The 18,125-nt window shown below is 40.9% G+C and overlaps 1 long non-coding RNA gene across 1 annotated transcript in view; it reads left to right on the top strand.

Moving 5' to 3' along the window:
* The window catches only part of LOC108398835 (uncharacterized), a 114,890-nt gene that overhangs the window by 72,836 nt on the left and 23,929 nt on the right, over positions 1-18,125 (top strand). The gene's annotated exons all lie outside the window — the stretch shown is intronic.

Raw genomic sequence — 18,125 nt, 5'->3', positions numbered from 1 at the left:
AATCAGGATCCTTTGTTTCAATTACATTTAATACCTATTGCTTCAACAACCCTTAGCCTGCTGTGATTAAATATTGATACTGTTCTGTCAATTTGGGCTTCCAATTTTTTTTTTTTACCTTTGCACCTAGTTTTGCTTGTCTCTGGGAAAAAGGTGATCCTTATATTCTCCAAAGAAATATATATAAATGTAGCCCGCTCCTAACACTTTTTCTTTTAAAGAAATTGATTAAGACGTCCTTATAACTGCTAGCACTACCACCTGTAAGGATCCTCACTTTCTACCAGGCTGACTGAGGTCTGTGCTTAGAAGTGAACCTCATCGCGGAATCACATTCTCCTTATCTTTGTACCTTATTTCTGTATGCCAGCACAGTCCCTGGCACATAGCAGGCAATCAGCGACACTTTAGTTAATGTAATTCAATGAAAAATATCCAGTATCTCTCTTTGCTCTTCATTTGTCATTATTCATATAGAGATTCCACAGCATGTAAGTCATGGACAGTCTAATTCTTCCATTCTTTAAGAGATGAGGTTTGGTAACTTTTCCAAATTTCATATAAATGGTTAATGGTGGTGCTGAGGCTAAAACCCAGGTATCCTGTAGCCCAGATCCACGTAGATGAGGCTTAAGGAAGGTATTTATTTATTTGTTCGCTAATTCAGCACTTTTCCCCCCTGACTGGATGCGCTCTGTAGAGGGAGGTGCCTGTATATCCATTTGCCTAAAGACGGGAAGGGAGAAAAGAGGAAACTCTTGAAGCTGGACTCTCCGAACCATAGATGGAATCTAATTTATAGGGAAAGGGGTGTCTCCAAATAATTCACAACACTGTCTGTTCCAAGCAAGTGTAAACAAACCAGAGCAGCAATGAATTCTTGGTGCCTGCAGCCTGCTGGGGACAAGCAAAATGATTTGCTTTAGCGGATTCCTGATGTGTTGACCGGCTGCCCAGAACTGAGATCCACTAGCCAGAGGGGTGCAGGGAATGGAGACCTAAATCTCAGCTTTCTGTGGTCCATAAATGTCTCCTGCAAAGACAGGGTGGAACAATCTGCTGCCCCACTGAGATGAAAGTTTGAGAGGCTTGTGCCTACCGCCTGCACTACAAGACCTGTTTATTAGAAACAGGCCACCCTCTACCTGGCAAATGTCACGAGTGGAGCAGGGGAGAAGCATCCCTGTGCTATTGTTGTGTCAGGCAACCTGTCTCAAAGTGTCCTGACATCTGCACCGGGATATTTAGGAGATGGTCATCCTCTTTTCTTTCTTCACGGCCCTCCTAAGAGAAGCAGCTCATGTGATTGGCGAGACTGGAGGCAGGACTTGAATATGGACCCGTCTGCTCCTCCCTCTCTGCCTCTTTGGAGCGGATCTGGTGGGTCTCCATGCTGAATGCCCCCCATCATCCCTCAGGTAAGCTCCAACACACTGCTCAGATCCAGCCCCACTCCCGGGGATTAGGCCTTGGTTCATCTGGGGTAGAGCTCTGGGCACTGATTGCTTTAAAAGTTCACCATCTGGTTCTTATGCACAGTCAGTACAGAGAAATGATGAGCTAAACTGCCCCCAGAAAAACATCTCCTCTCTCTTCTAGTAAATGGCCTCTGCTAGTGGAGGGCTGTCACAGGCTGAATTTTGTCTCCTCAGAATTCATATGTACCTAAGCCCCAGACCTCAGAATGTGACTGTGTTTAGAGACTAGGTTGGTAGGTGGTTGCTAATACAATCTGACTGGTGTCAGAAGAGATTTGGATACAAAACACATAGACGGAAGAGCACAGGATGCCACAGCAAGAGGGGGCCTGCCTGCAAGCCAGGAAGAGAGAAACCAGACCTGCCAACATCTTGATGGTGAACTTGTGGCTTCCAGATCTGTGAGAAAACAAACATCTGTGGTTGAAGCCACCCATCTGTGGTCTTTTATTGTGGCAGCCCTAGAGAAATAATTTGAAGGCTATCTGAGATGCCTTGTGGCAAAAGGGGTGAGTCTGTCCCTTTAGGGAAGGTATTACCACACCCAGTTGTGGTGGCACATTTAAAAAAAGTTCTTAAGTATGTTTTACCAGTAATAAAGCTGACTTTCTCTCTTCTCTGTCAGACTAATATGCTATATCTCATTTTGCTCCAAACTAGAAATGTGAGAAGTGTGAATGGCTATCCATTTGGTGTCTTTGGCCCAACTCCTTCAGATGCTCTTAGTGATTTTTGCATTTGAAGCTACTTTGCATCACACCTTACGCATCCCCAGGAGAGCCAAAGACACCAGCTCTGGCAACTGTTTGGAAATGTGCTCAACCTTTGTGCCAAGAGCATTTCTTCCTTCCATTTAAGACATGTAAGGAAAATGGAAGTAGCTTTTGCACGTTTGTATTCCATTTCCCTTAAAGTATTTAAAACATTTACTCAGAAATATCTACAAGATATTTGTATAAAAAGAGAATGTATTTCTCAGGATAAATTAATATCAAAGAGCTTAATAGCATAATCATAACAGCCTATGCCATCATGTTAAATGCTGCAGAAGGGAATTGCACAAAGTTCTTGTCCTGTGAAGATTGCAGGACCCACTATAACCAGTCAGAAGCCCTGTATTTATGAAGTCCCATTTGAGGAAGTTTTCAGTCTGTTTTCTTGGGAGAGCTGATAAAGGGCATCTTATTTTCTTTACTCAATGGAGAGCCCCAATGGGCAGCAGAATGAACATCAGCTAGGCTCTTTTTTCCATTCTAGAGCTGCAGAGAAAGTATCAACTTGCTGAGAGATGTTTTCAGTGGCCCAACCCACACAGAAAGCCAAGACGGTGTTGTGTGTACTGGAAATGACTGTGAACAGTGCACCAGCTCATTACAGTGGTGCCAGCCCCTAATTTCCTAAGTGGCTGTGCATGACGCTTTAATCAAACAGCCCAGAACAAAGTGACTAATCTGTTTTGCAGCTGCAATGTTAACGGGCCAACGGCATTACTGCACACTTGCCTAGAAAGAACAGCAATGCCTAAATGGATTGCTATGATTTTTAATACAGGGAAGATCTAACCACTGTGAACTTATGTTGTCAGCTGACAGACTGTACTTGATGACGGGCCTAGTAGTTACCCAGATCCTGGAAACCAGCAGACTTGGTGTAGGAGATAAATGAGGAAGAAAGCAATTTGATGGAGAAGATTGCAGACTTTGCTCAGGAGCTCAGATGAGGGAACAAGGTTTGTTCCAGGACAAGGCGATGACATATAGCTGATGGTCAGCAAGTGTAGATGAAGCAAATAATCTGGTAGAAAAGTGCGAAGGAATTTGGAGTCAGGACTCTGGATTCGCCGCTGATCCTTAATGGTAATTTAGGATATTGCCCTTCTCTCTTTTTCCATCTTTGAAGACAATAACTGTCTCTCATTAACTTCCAAAGAAAGACTATTTATGCTTAGAAATTAATGTTCTTTGTCAAAGCTCCACAGAGGATGAATGTCAGGTTTGCCCCACACCGTCCCCTGCATGCGTGGTGATCTCTGCGGCTGCTGGTGCTGGGGTGGAGATGCCGAGCCAAGGTTCATCCTAAGGGGAGGCTGGATTCAGGGACGTTTCTCGCTTTCCTCTCTCACTTTACCCCCTCCTCACATGCACCTGTCATTCTTTTTCAGACAAAATTAGGGGAAAGTAAGCAATGGTCTGGGGAAACCCTGAAAGCACAAATATGTCCCAGATGGTAGGGTGCTGAGAGGTCTGTACAGGAGCAGTGGAGGCTAAGCCTTCTGTGTTTCCTTAGTGATGGGAGTCCGGCTTGCCAACTTGAAGTATAAATATCAAGAGAAAAGAATGGACATCATTGCTTCACTAATCAGAAGCCTTAATCCTAATCTAATCAGAATTGCTTGGGCCCTTGATGAGGGAAGAGTTAGGATTACTATTACATGCTCTAATTATGTACTCAACTTCTCCTCCACAGTAATTAGTAAAATTAATTTAAAAATATCCAGTGTCCAGATATTCTTTGTCAAATATTAGCCAACTTTGTTTTTCCTTCTAGGCATTTCTCTTCTCTGCTCATGTCCCCTCAAGAGGGGAGAGGAGGAATAAGGTAATTGCCCTGGTTTGGTTTTCAAAAGATTAAGCCCTTAGGAGAATGAATGGTTAAGAAAAGGAAAATAGATTTTAAGGGCATTGGCAAGAATATTATTAATAATATGAACGGTGCAATCTGAGATGGATAATAAGGAGTTGTAGCTCTGGGGGGAAGGGTGTTCCTAGCCCAGGGCAAATCCCCCTGTGAGCCCTATGAAACTGAAAAAAAGTCAACGGAAAGAGTACGTTGGGAGAAACAGTTTTTATTGCTCACAGCCTGAGGGAACTCGCTGGCCAGGCTCAGCACGGTCCCACCCCTCTGGCTGCAGCTGGTGCTCTGGCCTCGGAGCTCTCTCACTTCCCCCCCACCCTCTACTAGGAGGAGCTCCATTGGCGGGTCCTTGGTGACTGGCAGATGCCAGACCAATTGTGTACCAGGAACAGAGGGGAGAAGAGAATGTCCATTTTCTCTGCACCCCTTGACCCAGGAAGAGGGGAGGCTCTGCGGTGGTAAACGCTTATTAATATGAACTAAGGCTGGGTGGGAGATTCTGGAAATTTTGTCATTTACCCCACAGATAGTGCTGATGGACATTCATGTCTCCCAGGATACTGGTACTGCCCAAGGTGGATTCAAAGACCATCAGTCAAGTTGATTATCCCTCAAAGACCATGCGGGTAGGACTAGTAGGCTAGTGTGTGCGGTACCAACAGACCTAGTCTCTCTTTAAAAGATCTGGTCATTTACAACTCTCTCCATTGGTTTTCATCATTGCTCTGAGCTCCTCTGAAGGCTGCATGCCCCATCTTCTTGCTTTCATGATCTCAAGAGTATGCAAATGAATTTTAAGCCTTTTTAAACAAGTTGTAAAACCACCCCTCCACCCCTGTGTTCAGTAACTTGTTTCCTAACTGTAGCCCAACAATGTAGTAAGATAGGGCTTCCCAAGGGTAAGACCCATGGGTGATCACTGTAATTTATTAAAGTATTCCTTCAAATTCTGCTGGGTGAGAAATTTTTAATTTGTCCCATTATATGCTCAATATTGTTGAATTTTTTAAGGCTCAAGGGTATTTTATACTACTTTATTCTTAGTAAATAGCCAGTGTTCTTTCTACTGATATCCTGGGATGGAAGCTTGAATGGCCATAGATGGCCGTAACCATATCTTGTATTCCACATGGCTTTTCTTCAATGAGACCTTGACATTTCTCCCATCAAGTGGCAGTGTCTGTGTTTCTTCCTTTAAACCTGTGAAGAAATAATACCTCAGAAGGGACACTATGTGATTTTTGAAGCTACATCACAAAAGCACAATGTACTTCCACCTTGTTCTCTTAAAGCGCTTGCTCTTGGAACCCAACATCCAGGCTGTGAAGAGCCTAGACTAGTCCATATGGACAGACCACATGGAAAGTCCATGTGGAAAGACCACATGGAAAGTCCATGTGGAAAGTTCACCTGAAGTCCCCCAAGCAGCTGGCATCAAGTGCCAGACATGTGATTGAAGGCACCTCCAAACAATTCCAAGCCCCAGAAAAAAGTCACCTTAAGTCTGAATTTTTCCAGTTGAGGTCCCAGCATCATGCAATTGCACAAGCCATCTCTGTTATGCCTCGTCCTAATTCCTTACCTATGAATTCTGTAAATGTAATTTCTAAAGAAGTATTTAGTTAGTTTGTTACACACTAATAGATTACTAGAACAATAAGGAGCTAACAACAGGTTAACCTGTCAACCTTCAAAACTGTCAGGGTGGAAGTAGTGTTATTAGAATGCCCTGGAGTCTGAGCCAGGGTGAGTGCAGTTATACAGCAGAGAATAAAATTCAGCAAGATTATGCTGGAAAAATATTGTTTCCTACTCCTCTTCAGATTCTTCTGGTATTTTCCTTAGTTATGTATCCTCAGGTACTTTTTTTTTGTAGAAGACTTGCTTGACTCATGTCAGTTTGTAGGGAACTTTAATAGTTGACTTCTTCTTCCAGCCCCCCTTTCTGCCTCTACACACTTCTGATTGTAGATTACGGGTTGGACATTCCACTTAGTATTGGCTTATTCAGAACCAACAATCCCTAACTCTTCCTGGTTTTTATCCTATCAGATTTCTGTTATCATATCACACATGACTGAAACTCATTTTGCCATAAAAGTCTCAAATATTGCACCAGCCCCAATAGGCTCACTGATGAATTTTACCAAACATTAAACGAAGAAATTAAACCAATTCTTTCCAATTTCTTACAGAGGGTAAGAGTGCAGGGAATATTTCCTAACTCATTCTATAGGGCTAGCATTACCCGAACACTAAAGCCAAACAAAGAAAAAGACATTGAAAGAAAAGTAAACTAAAGACCAGTGTATCTCATGAACATAGATGCAAAAATCCTTAATGTAATATTAGCAAACATAATCCAAAAATTTGTTAAAATTGTATACCACAACTCAGTGGGATTTATCCAGGTATGCAAAGCTGTTTCAGCATTTGAAAATCACTTAATGTATTCATCTCATCAACAAACTAAAAGAGAAAAATAACATGATCACATCAATAGATGTCTGAAAAGCTTTTGACCAAAATCCAATACCCATTCATGATAAAAATCCTCTGTAAACTAGAAATAGAGGGGAATTTCCTCAACTTGATAAAGAATATCTACAAAGAACCTATAGCTAACATCACACTTAATGGTGACACATTTGAAGCTTCCCATTAAGATTAGGTACATGGCAAGGATGTTCCCTCTCACCATTTCCTTCCAACATTGAGCTGGAAATTCTAGCTAATGCAACAGGGAAAATAAAAGGAAATAAAAAGCATATAGATTGCAAAGGAAGGCATAAAACTATCCTTGTTCATAGATGGTTTGATTGTCTATGTAGAAAAACCCAAAAGAGTTGACAAAAAAACCCAACTGGAATTAAGTAATTAAAGCAAGTATTCTAAATTAATATACAGTCAACAACTTTCCTATATAGCGGCAATGAACAAGTGGTATTTGAAATTTAAAAAATCTTTCATATACTCACTCCCCAAAATGAAATAGTGTACATCTAAAAAAATATGTACAAAATCTGTATGAGGAAAACTATAAAACCCTGATGAATAAAACCAAAGCAAAAATAAATAAGTGAAGAAATATTCCATGTACATAAGAAGAGTAATTATGGTCAAGATGTCAGTTCTTCCCAACTTGATTATAGAGTCAAGAAATCCCAGTCAAAATCCCAGCAAGTTAGTTTTTTTGGATATTGACGAACTGATTCTAAAGTTTGGAGAGGCGAACTATCCAGGCCAGCCGACACGATACTGAAGAACAACTAAACTGGAAGACTGACACTGCCCAACTGCAAAAATTACTGTAAATCTACTCGGATTAAGATAGTGTGGTATTGCAGAAGAATCGGCAAATAGATCAATACAACCGAATAAGCTCCAAATAAACCAATATAAGTATAAACTCACATACATATAAGTATAATCAACTGATCTTTCACAAAGGAGCAAAGCAAATACAATGAAACAAAAATAGTCTCTTTGACAAATGGTGCTGAACAACTTGACATCCACATGTGAAAACACTGAATCTAGATACAGACCTTACACCATTTACAAAGTTAACTCAAAGTGGATCAGAGACCTAATGTAAAACATCAAAACTATAAACTCCTAGAAGATAAATAAGAAAAAACATAGATAACCTTGGGTAAGGTGTGATGCCTTTTTAGGTACAACACCAAAAGCATGATCCATGAAAGAAATAATTGATTATCTGGATTTAATCATTAAAATTAAAATCTGCTCTGTGAAAAACAACATCAAGAGAATGAAAAGACAAATCATTAACTGGGAGAAAATATTTGCAAGACAAATCTGATACAGGACTGCTGCCCAAAGTATACAAAAAACTCTTAAAAACTAACACTAAGAAAACATACAACCCAATTAAAAAATGGACCAAAAATCTTAATGGACACTTCACCCAAGAAGATATACAGATGACAAATAAACATATGAAAAGATGCTATACATAATATGTTATTAGAGAAATGAAAATCTAAACTGCCATGAGTTATCACTACACTCCTATTAAAATGGCCAAAACCTGGAACTCTGACAACACCCAAATCTGGTGAAGATGTGAAGCAACAGGAACTCTCATTCACTGCTGGCTGAAATAACAAACAGTACAGCCACTTTGGAAGATCATTGCTTACGATCCTGCAATTGTGCCCTTGGTATTTACCCAAATGAGCTGAAAACTTCTGTTCACACAAGATTTTGTACATAGATTTTTATAGCAGCTTTATTCGTATTTGTTAAACTTGAAAGCAACCAAGATGTCCTTCAGTTAGGAGAATGGATAAGGTACGACCAGATAATGGAATATTATTTGGCGCTAAAAAGAAATGAGCTACTAAGCCATGGAGAAACCTTAAATGCATATTACTAAACTAAAGATACCATTCTGAATAGACTACATACTGTATGATTCCATCTAACTGACATTCTGGAAAATGAAAAACTATGATGACAGTAAAAATAATCAATGATTGCTGGGGATTAGGAGAAGTGGGTGAGGATGAATAAGTGGAGCACTGAATATACGTCATATGATACTATAATGAGATACATGTCATTATACACTTGTCCAACCAATGGAATATATAACAACACCAAGAATGAGTTGTAGCATAAACTGTAGAACTTTGAGTGATTATGATGTCAATGTAAGTTCATCAATTGTAAAAAAAATGTACCATCCTGGTGGGGGATGTTGATAATGGGAAGGATTTGCATGTGTCAGTGCAGAAGATATATGAAAAATATGTGCATTCCTCTTAATTTTTCTGTGGACATAGAACAGCTCTAAAAGGATAAAGTAAAAATTCAAATATCTCTATTCCGTCTGGGCCATTTATTTATTATAAGTATCTTTACCCCTGATGTCTGTGCATCTTTGCATGTAAATGTATAGATCACACATAAAGAGACATGTGGGTTTACTTGTTTTATATCTTCCCTGCAGTATGCCACTGGATATATAACACAGAACTAAAAATATTTGGAATGGATTATAATATCAAGACTCCCTTAGGAGCACAGTCTCACATCTTCTTATTCTCAGAGTTTAAATGACTTTCCAATTGTCTAGCTTAAAGATTTTATACTAACATTTAAATATACATTCTCTTTTGACTTACTCTGAATGTATATAGAGAAAATGGCACAGAGAAAGTGATCACAAAACCTGCTCATACATGCATTATTCCTTTACAGAATTGAGTACTGCCATCAAATGTGGTTTCAGAAAGCAGAGCATATGCAACCCACTTGAATTCTCCCCTACAAGCTATTTCTACCTTGTGTGCATATAATGCTGCAGATGCATTTCCATGTCATATTTTTCCCTTCTCAGAATCTGTGCAGAATACACTTGGTCACTCACAATTTGTTTTACAAACAAAACCTAAGAGAAGTAGTCTTTCTCCTCCTCAGAAACAAGTGCACCACTACTGTTATTAATGATCTGCAAAGAATAGACCAGAAGACAAAGCCTTGTACTTTGACCAATGTCGTTTTGAGAAAGTCTCTAGAGTTTTTGTTTGTTTGCTTTTTAAGAGTAGACAACTGTCACTGAAAGGAATAAACCCTGGCAGGAAAAATAGATGAATATTTCAACCTGGTGCTATTTTGCTTTCAGCCCAGAAAGGCAAAACACATTTTGTTAATAGATTTTTTTTCTCCTGTCACATGTACTGCAAGTTATAGAACTCAAATTATGGTAAATCTCCTGCTCTTTGCATTAGACACAAATAAACAAAAACTGCCAGCCAAACAAAAGAATGTGATTTATAATTCTCTGCCATGGCACCTCTTTCCAGCAATATATAATCATACTGCCTCTCTCATTTTACAGCTTAGGATGGAGGAGAGAAATCACTTTTTTTTTTTTTTACTTTTGCTGATAAGAAATAATAAGTAGAATAATAAAATCCATCCATTTTCCTGAGTGTATTATGGAAAAAGAGCAAAATTCCGTAGCTGTTTGTTAATCAGTTAGATTTTTAAATGCAGAATATTTGACTTAAGCTCAATCTGCACCAAAACAAATATCCCCAGGTTATTCATGTTATATATTTAACCATTTTTCTCAGATTAAAATCTTCCAAGTGGAGCCTCTAGTGCTGCAATTATTCAGGATCTTGAAGGCTTATTGAAGACTGTCTTTTTGATGGAAAGGGTGTTTCCCTCTAACAGCAATTCTCCTAAGCTGCCTCCAACTCATCCAGTGTCCAGGGTGTCGTCTCTGTGTTTCCACCCTGACCCCTCGCTAGAAAATGAGTGTTATGATGTCAGCTGCCACAGGGGGTTCAGCTATCTGCACACAAGGGAGATGTCAGTTGATAATAGGACCATTTAATATTTTGTCGGATATTTATTTTTGTCAGATTTCATTCAGGGACTTGATATGTCGACTACTTTATAGTGTGTTCAATCAATCAACATAAGGTTCCTTCCTTCTTTTCCCTAATCAATCGAAAATCTTTGTTGAGTACTTACAATATGAGAGGTTACATGAATATAGCAATGAAAAGTTAGATAAGTTTACTTATCAGTGAAGGAGACCAACAATTAAACAAACCCACGGATAAACAATATTTTGTTTATTTACAGACTGTGGTGACGTTATGAAGGCCATAGAGAGAGTGATGAGATAGAGAACAACTAGAGGAAAAGTCATTTGAAATTAAGTTGTCAGCAATAGATTTTTCAAGAAAGAGCTTCCTGAGTTGATTTTTGAAGAAGGCACCAGCATCGCATAAAGCTGGAGGATGAGGGTTTTAATGACAGTGTGCAACATATGTACATTTTCAGAGATGCCAAAGGCTTTAGCATGCTCAGAAATAAAAGGTAGGTGGTGGAATTAACATGTAGTTAGTGAAGAGAAGAAATTTGAGATGAGAAGCAGAAAGAGGTAGGTTATGGAACCAAGTTTGGATTTTATTCTAAGTGCAATGGGGTCACGTTGAGAGGGTTTAATCCAAAGAGTGATGTCATCTGATTTATAGCTCTGAGACATCACCTTGGCTGCCACGTAAAAGGACATAATAACACAAAAGTAGATTGGGGATATCATTTGGAATCTAGTACAGTGATTTGGAGAAAAGAGGATGGTGACTTGGACTAGAGTGTTGATCGTGAAGTTGGCGAGGATTGAGGTATATTTTGAGAGTAAAATGATGGAGGAAAGGTGGAGAATGAGGGTGCCATGTATTTATGGATGATGTAGCAGTAGTATTTAAGTTGCACTGTGATGCTGATTTTTGATAACAAAACCTGGATGGGAGGCAGGAAGAAGATATTTGGAGATATCAAAAGCTCAGTAATATTGGGCAAGTTCTGTTTAATATGACGATTAAGACTTCCCAGTGAAAAATGTGCACATCTCGTGCTTAGAGAGATCCAGGTAGAGATTTAGATACGGGAGTTCCATCAGCATAGACATGGTATGTAAAGATATCACATGAGCACCCGGGGAGAGAATGTGAATGGAGATGGAGAGAGTAAGGTCATTCCGATATGCAGAGGTCAGCTGGAGAAGCAGCAAAGGGGCAAATGAGAAGAAGTGATCAGTGAGGAGGGAAGTAGAGCAGAAGAGTGTGTGGTCAAGGGTCCTAGAGGATAAAGTGTTTGAAGAAGACAGAAGTGTTCAAGTGTATGAGATGCTAAGAGCTGGCAGCAAGGAAGTGCTTGATGTCTTTCAAAAGTTGTTTTAATGACGTTGGTAGAGATACAGGTCAGATTGGAGTGAGCTTCAGAGGAAAATGGTGTGGATAACAGACACCAAACAACTTATATCGAGGTCCGGGGCTTTTGCTTGATGTGGTTGAGAGTTCCTAGTGTGTACCGAACTATGCTTGATTCTAACCTCAATCTCTATCTTTAAATTATGGGTACTGATATTACTTACTTTATATAATTATCTTGAACGTAAATTTAGGTGACATATCTAGAGCACTTATAATGCTTGGCCAGCCATAAATGCTCAATAAATGACACCGAATTGGAGCTTTTGACTCACTCACCAAGGTAACAATAGAAATTACAAAATGAGACGCCAATGCACTGTGCCACACATGTCAAGCAGGATTTTTCCAGAAAGATGTTGTGACTTTTTAATCCCCTTCACCCATGGAGACATTGGGAAGAAGTCAAAATATTTGGGAGGTGTGGTGAGGAGAGGTTTGGAGAGAGCCATCCACGGGAAGGCTGACCCGTACCCAGAAGCCTCCTCAGGAAGGCTCCCGTGTGTCGTCGAGTATGGGATGCTGTGGACCAGTATCTGACTCACACTTAGAAAATCGACAGGACAAGAAAGGAGGGCTAAGTGAGCTGCTTTGGATAAGGAAGAGTGGTGGACGCTGCCCTGGGGTCATGAACCAGACCGCAGACCCTGCAGACTTCAGATCAGTCTGGAGTTGTTTTAAACCCTTCCCTAGGTGACCCTGAAGGAGCTTGGATCCCAAAGGAAGGGAAAGTCCATGTGGAGTGGACCGATGAATATACTGGGATAAGAAGGAGCTAGAGCTGGAAAAGTAGAACCGAGTCTGTGTCCTTGGAACCGCAGCACAGGAGCGGAGCGGGAGAGACCCTAGGAGTCCAGGACAGTATCTGCAGGCGACAGAGTCAGCTTGGACATCCGCCACCTTAAGACAATGAGATAAGAAGTTTTTTTAAGTTTACAGGTTTAAAATCCCTCTTTTCTCCCTGCTCCCCCGTCGACTCCCCTGCAGGGTCAGGAGGAGACTGAGCAGAAAGACGGAAACAATGGCTACTCTGCCTTCCCAAATGGCAGGCAGATCACCTTCCACAGACAACTGGGGGAGAAAAGAAGAAGTCTCCCTTGGCATGAAGATTGAAGTGTTGATTATTCTTTTAGATTAGATTTCTGTAAATAAACTAAGCAGCCTCCATGGGTGTCTAGGAGAACCTGCTGTGAACACAGCTTCTTCTAGAACTACAGCAGCGACTGTGTGCTGGGCAGTGAGGAGTGCTGGCTGCCTGGATTAGGATCCCCCTCTAACCTAGGCAGCCTCCAACCAGGTTGTCTCATCTCTTTGCATGTCAGTCTTCTCATCAGTAAATGAGGGACAATAGTATTTCAAACCTCTGGGCATTTTTTATGAGGGTTAAACAAATGCATATATCTGCAAAGTTTAGAACAATGCTCATTGAAAGTAAATAGCTATAAATATTATCTATTGTCAATACTTTTGCTGACATTGTTTGACAGTGACAATGCTAATGCAACAGCCTGGCATTTCCAACCATGGTGTTAACCACAGGACACTTAGGCAGAGATTTTGAGGCATTAAAACCTTGATGCTGGGTGATGCAAAGTTAGGGACCAACCTAGGAGTAGACCACATCTATTATGTGCCCAGAGTGGGCAGATGATGGCATGTGGCAGTTCCCAAGCTCCTACGTCTTTCCTATTGCACTCAACCCATCTCCACCCTCAACCCTTTCTGCAGATTACATAGATCAATTCCAATCTTGTTTTCCATCCACTGCATTTCATCAGTTCGTTCAGTTTACTCTTCTACTCATGATCTCAGCCCCTGTTTCAGAAGACAGTCTCCTAAAGCTACAGACACTGGGACCCTGTCTGTTCACTCAAGGTGCTATCGCATACAACTGTCCTACTGACTCGCTGTGTTTGTTAACTCAGAATACATTTCCCCCAAACACTTGAAGCTTCAGAAGAGAGGCCAATGGCTACAGTGGTGGTTTGGGGATTCAGTTCCCCTTTCATCCCTATAAATAGCTGCTTTAATTTGAGACTGGGGCCCATTTCTACAGGAACCTGGCACTCTTGCTGCCTATAAATCAAGGATGTCAATCTTCCCTGCCGTCAACCGTTAACCAGAGCCAATTGCACAGGAATTTGTGTTGCCCACTTCAGTGTCCTTGGGCTATTTCCTTTCTGGTTTGTCTGGCCTTGGCTAAAAGTTCTGGATTCACATTCCAGGCAACATTAAACTTCTTCTTGCATACACATTCATGCTCACAACCCTGTAGAGTTTGACAAATTGTTTCAGTTCTTACCAAAGCCAGTGTAGCTTGGCAAATCCATCAGACCTGCCAGCATTTCACAGAATGAGTTTAGAGGGGAGGATATCTTGTCTCAACTGGTAGCTCCTTTATAGGCAGAATGCCCATAAATTTGTAATATTCCAAGTCACAATGCTTGCCTAGCATATTGTAGGCAATAACAATGATATTAATAATTATTATTATATTTGGGCTACCTAACCTGAGAAATGCTCTGAAATGCCTCCCAAAGGCAGCATCCTTTGCAGTATTTAAAATTTTGCCATTTTACTTGTTGCTCAGGCACCTTATGTTTAATAGCTACTGGCTGATAGAAATTCAACTGGTATAACATTTCAACAAATTCACTAAGTGTTTAGGGAGCCTATTATGTGAAGACATTGTGCTAGGCTGAGAGGGGACACCAAAGAGGGAAAACACAAGATTCTCATCCCGGAGAGATTTATCATCTCAGAGATGAGACCAGAATACGGACCTGGAGCAAGACTTTATGAGAACCACAGCCATCAGAGCTCCAGGGGGTGGACTCTGAGCCCAGCAGTGAGGGAACATCACGGCTGGTTCCCAGAATCAGCAGAGCCTTTTTAAGGATGCGACACTGGAGCTAGGGCTTAGAACATGTTAAGCTTTAACCTCGCATGGATGAGAACTTTAGGTGAAGGGGTAGTTTTGGTGGATGCTCTTTAGGAAAGTGCTCCTTCTTAAAGGAGAAAAGAGCGAGGTGGAGTGAGTTGAAGGTGATGCACAGAGAAAGACAAAGAGCCCTAGACTGAGAGCTAGGAAATGGTTCTCAGCCACTAACCATGTGACTTCAGTAAGTCTCCAAAGGCACACAGCCCAGCCTCAACTATAAAATGAAAAGGTGAGTTTCATAGTCATAAAAGTCTAAGGATCACTTTGCTTCTCCTATTAAATAGCCAGTGACCTTTGTGGTCTCTAGTTGTGAGATATCTCCATATGGTGGCTATGAGGATACCTTCCTTATTTAATAAAGGGAAGCTCCCCCCTCTCCTCCTTCAAGCTGTAACATTTGTCTTGTGCTAAGATCCTAGGTGTGAAAGAGCATGAATGTTTTTAGTTTGGCTTCAGCAAACCAATCCAAATTTGTACTCTCCAGTTAGACCATTATCCCAGAGCGGGACCTCCTCACTAGTTCATGAGGCATTTGAAGAGCTCCTCTCTCACCTATTTCCCAATTCTCATGCCGTTTAATTACCACATCCTCCCCACCCAGCTGCCCTGCCCCACAAGGATTCTTCGGGCCACAGCTCAAATTTCACATTCTTGATGAATCCTCACTTCTTTCTCCAGACCCATGATTTCTTCTATCTCTGGTCACATGAACAAGCCATTTTCAGTGCCAGACACAGCCATTTCAGTGCTGTGAGAATTGTCTTTTTTGTATGTTGCTCCAGGAGCATGAGTCTCGTTGCTCAACAGTGCACGCTCCTCAGTGGGCCATCCCCCACATTTGCTTCGTATCAATGGTGCCTTATTCAGTTCTATAATGTGTTCAAATAAGGGCTTACTGTATCACAGAAACCATAAGATTTCACCAACTTTAAGTACAGATTCGATAAACAAGCAGGTTCCTTTACGTGGCCATGTTATGCTTGAGAGTGGTTGGCCATTTTTCCAAAGACAATTGGAAATGCTTGAATCTATGGGAGGAGAGGAAGAAAAGAAGGGCTCAGACAAATTTCTTCAGGAAATTCTTCCTGGTGTCCTAATGCCATGTGACTTTGCTAGGTGGAGACTCTACCGCTCCAGCTTGCCTTGAGATGTATTGATTCTGAGAATTTATTTCTACTGAAAAGAAGCAATCAACACTCCAGTATTTCTGCAGATTTTCAATTAATGAGAATCAACCTTGTTAGGTTCATTAAATGAACTGTGGATAAGAAGAAGGCAATAGACAATTAGACAAAATGGTGGGATATGTTAATTGGGCATTTTATTAAATAATTCAAGAGACACTGAATCTGGAAGTTCAAGGGCTTTTGCAGGAAATTTATCCTGCTCATGGGATGGAAAAACAGGATGACTGCTAACAATCCCTCTAGAGTTTTGTGCTGGGGGACAACAGAACTGAAGCCCTGAAAACATTCACAGCTAAAAAAAAATACCTTTTAAAAACAATTTAATACATATTTAAGAATGGAATTAGTTTCCCTGAATAAGGCATAACAAGTGGTGAAAATCAGCCATGGAGTCTTTGCTCTAATTTATGCTAAGTGGACAATGATTGATGCCAAATTGCACAGGAATACCTGAGAAATTACCTACCACAGTCACATAAATATCAGAAGAATTTATCATAATTAATGGTGTTGCTCTGAGAACTGAAGGAAGGGTGAAGAGTTTGCATTTCTTATAAAGTGCTGACTATATTATTTGCTTCAGGTAATAATTACACAACCCAGGATTGCTAAATGGCAACAGTTAACATGCAGGGATTGTAAACATGGCTCTGGCTATAGGCAGGCTCTGTTTAATCTTCAGCCTGAATATGAGCTGCCTGTGTTTTTTTTTGGGTTTTTTTGAGCTGCCTGTTTTTGTAACATATAATGTGTCAGCTCATCCTTCCCATCTTTTGGAGGAACAGAGGTTAGGCAAGAACAAAATAATGTGAATTTCTAATGCTATCCCAATCACCTCTTGGGGCTATTCTAAAGAAAGCCTCTGAATATCAGGCTAAAGTGACAGCTAAAATGATCACTTTGAATTTCAAGAAGATCTGTCCCTCAGGACCTCAAAGCTTTACATATCTGGGGAGGTGGTACACATTTTTCGGATACAAATAAAATGAGGGAAGGTCACTGGCAGATTTTGATTTCTACTACGTGTCATTTGAAGTACTTTGCATCCAATCTCTTATGTAGCACTCATCCCGTGGGGGTAGAGTTATTATTTCTATTGTGCTAATTGAGAACTGAGGTAAGGGGATGTTCAGTGAATGCTGATAAGAGGCAGAGCTGGGACCAGATCCAAAGACGGTCTGGCTCCAGATTCCAGGAGTCTTCCATCCTTCCATTCTAGAGACATCCGCCAACTGCCAGGGCATGGCTGTTGCTTTACTCCTGGGCCACCTTTTTCACTGGCAATACCTCTGCCCTTGCTTCCGACCTACGCCGGAGCCTATGGAAGTCATCCCTGTGCTACACGACTCAGTGCCTTTCTAAACATGAAGAATACCCTTATTCCAAATATCAGACATTCAGCAGGGTAATTTAACCACAGCACTGCAGTAAAGTTAGTACCATATTGCTACATTGTATTGTGTATCTAATATTTGCATGATACACACTATGAGATTGTAATATTTTTACAAGTAGTCAATTTACATTGATTGAAATATACGTTCTCATTTACAGTTTCCCTTGTACTTACTCACTGTAGAGACATTGGTCAGACAGATACTGGCTGTCTCCCCCACAGTTAGGGTGTCAGGACACAGTTCGCTCTGGCTGAGCTGCTCCTGGGGATTGGGGTGGGCACTGCACTTACCCTCACTGACCTCACTACCCCATACAGGTGGAAAAGGAGCTTCTGACCGGCATGAATTCTATGTTGGGACTTTTCACTCTAGATGCTGAGGAATGCTCACCTGGTGCCAATTTTAGGTGGAATTCCTCAGTTGTTACATGGCTCCAACCACAAGAGATTGTGGAATTAGCCAAAGCTCTTCCAGGCTGGTATTTATATATTTCTCACAGGCAGACTGTGTCATATGTAGTAACAAAAATCTCTACGGTGTGCATGATTTGGAAGGCTGATAAGGCCCATTGTTTCTTCCCTGTGCAGTTAATTCATCCTCCCAAGGATGCTTCCGTTCCCTGACAAATGCAAAGACTCTGGGGTTGCTTCTCCATGCCATCATCAAAACACTTTGGTCATCTGCCCACCGAGGACTTATTCTGCTGTGTTACTTTACTGTCATTGTCT

Source organism: Manis javanica, chromosome 6 (assembly GCF_040802235.1).
Source record: "Manis javanica isolate MJ-LG chromosome 6, MJ_LKY, whole genome shotgun sequence".
Classification (NCBI taxonomy): Eukaryota; Metazoa; Chordata; class Mammalia; order Pholidota; family Manidae; genus Manis; species Manis javanica.
Note: the sequence above shows the minus strand (reverse complement) of the source record. Positions and strands in the feature narration are given on the sequence as shown.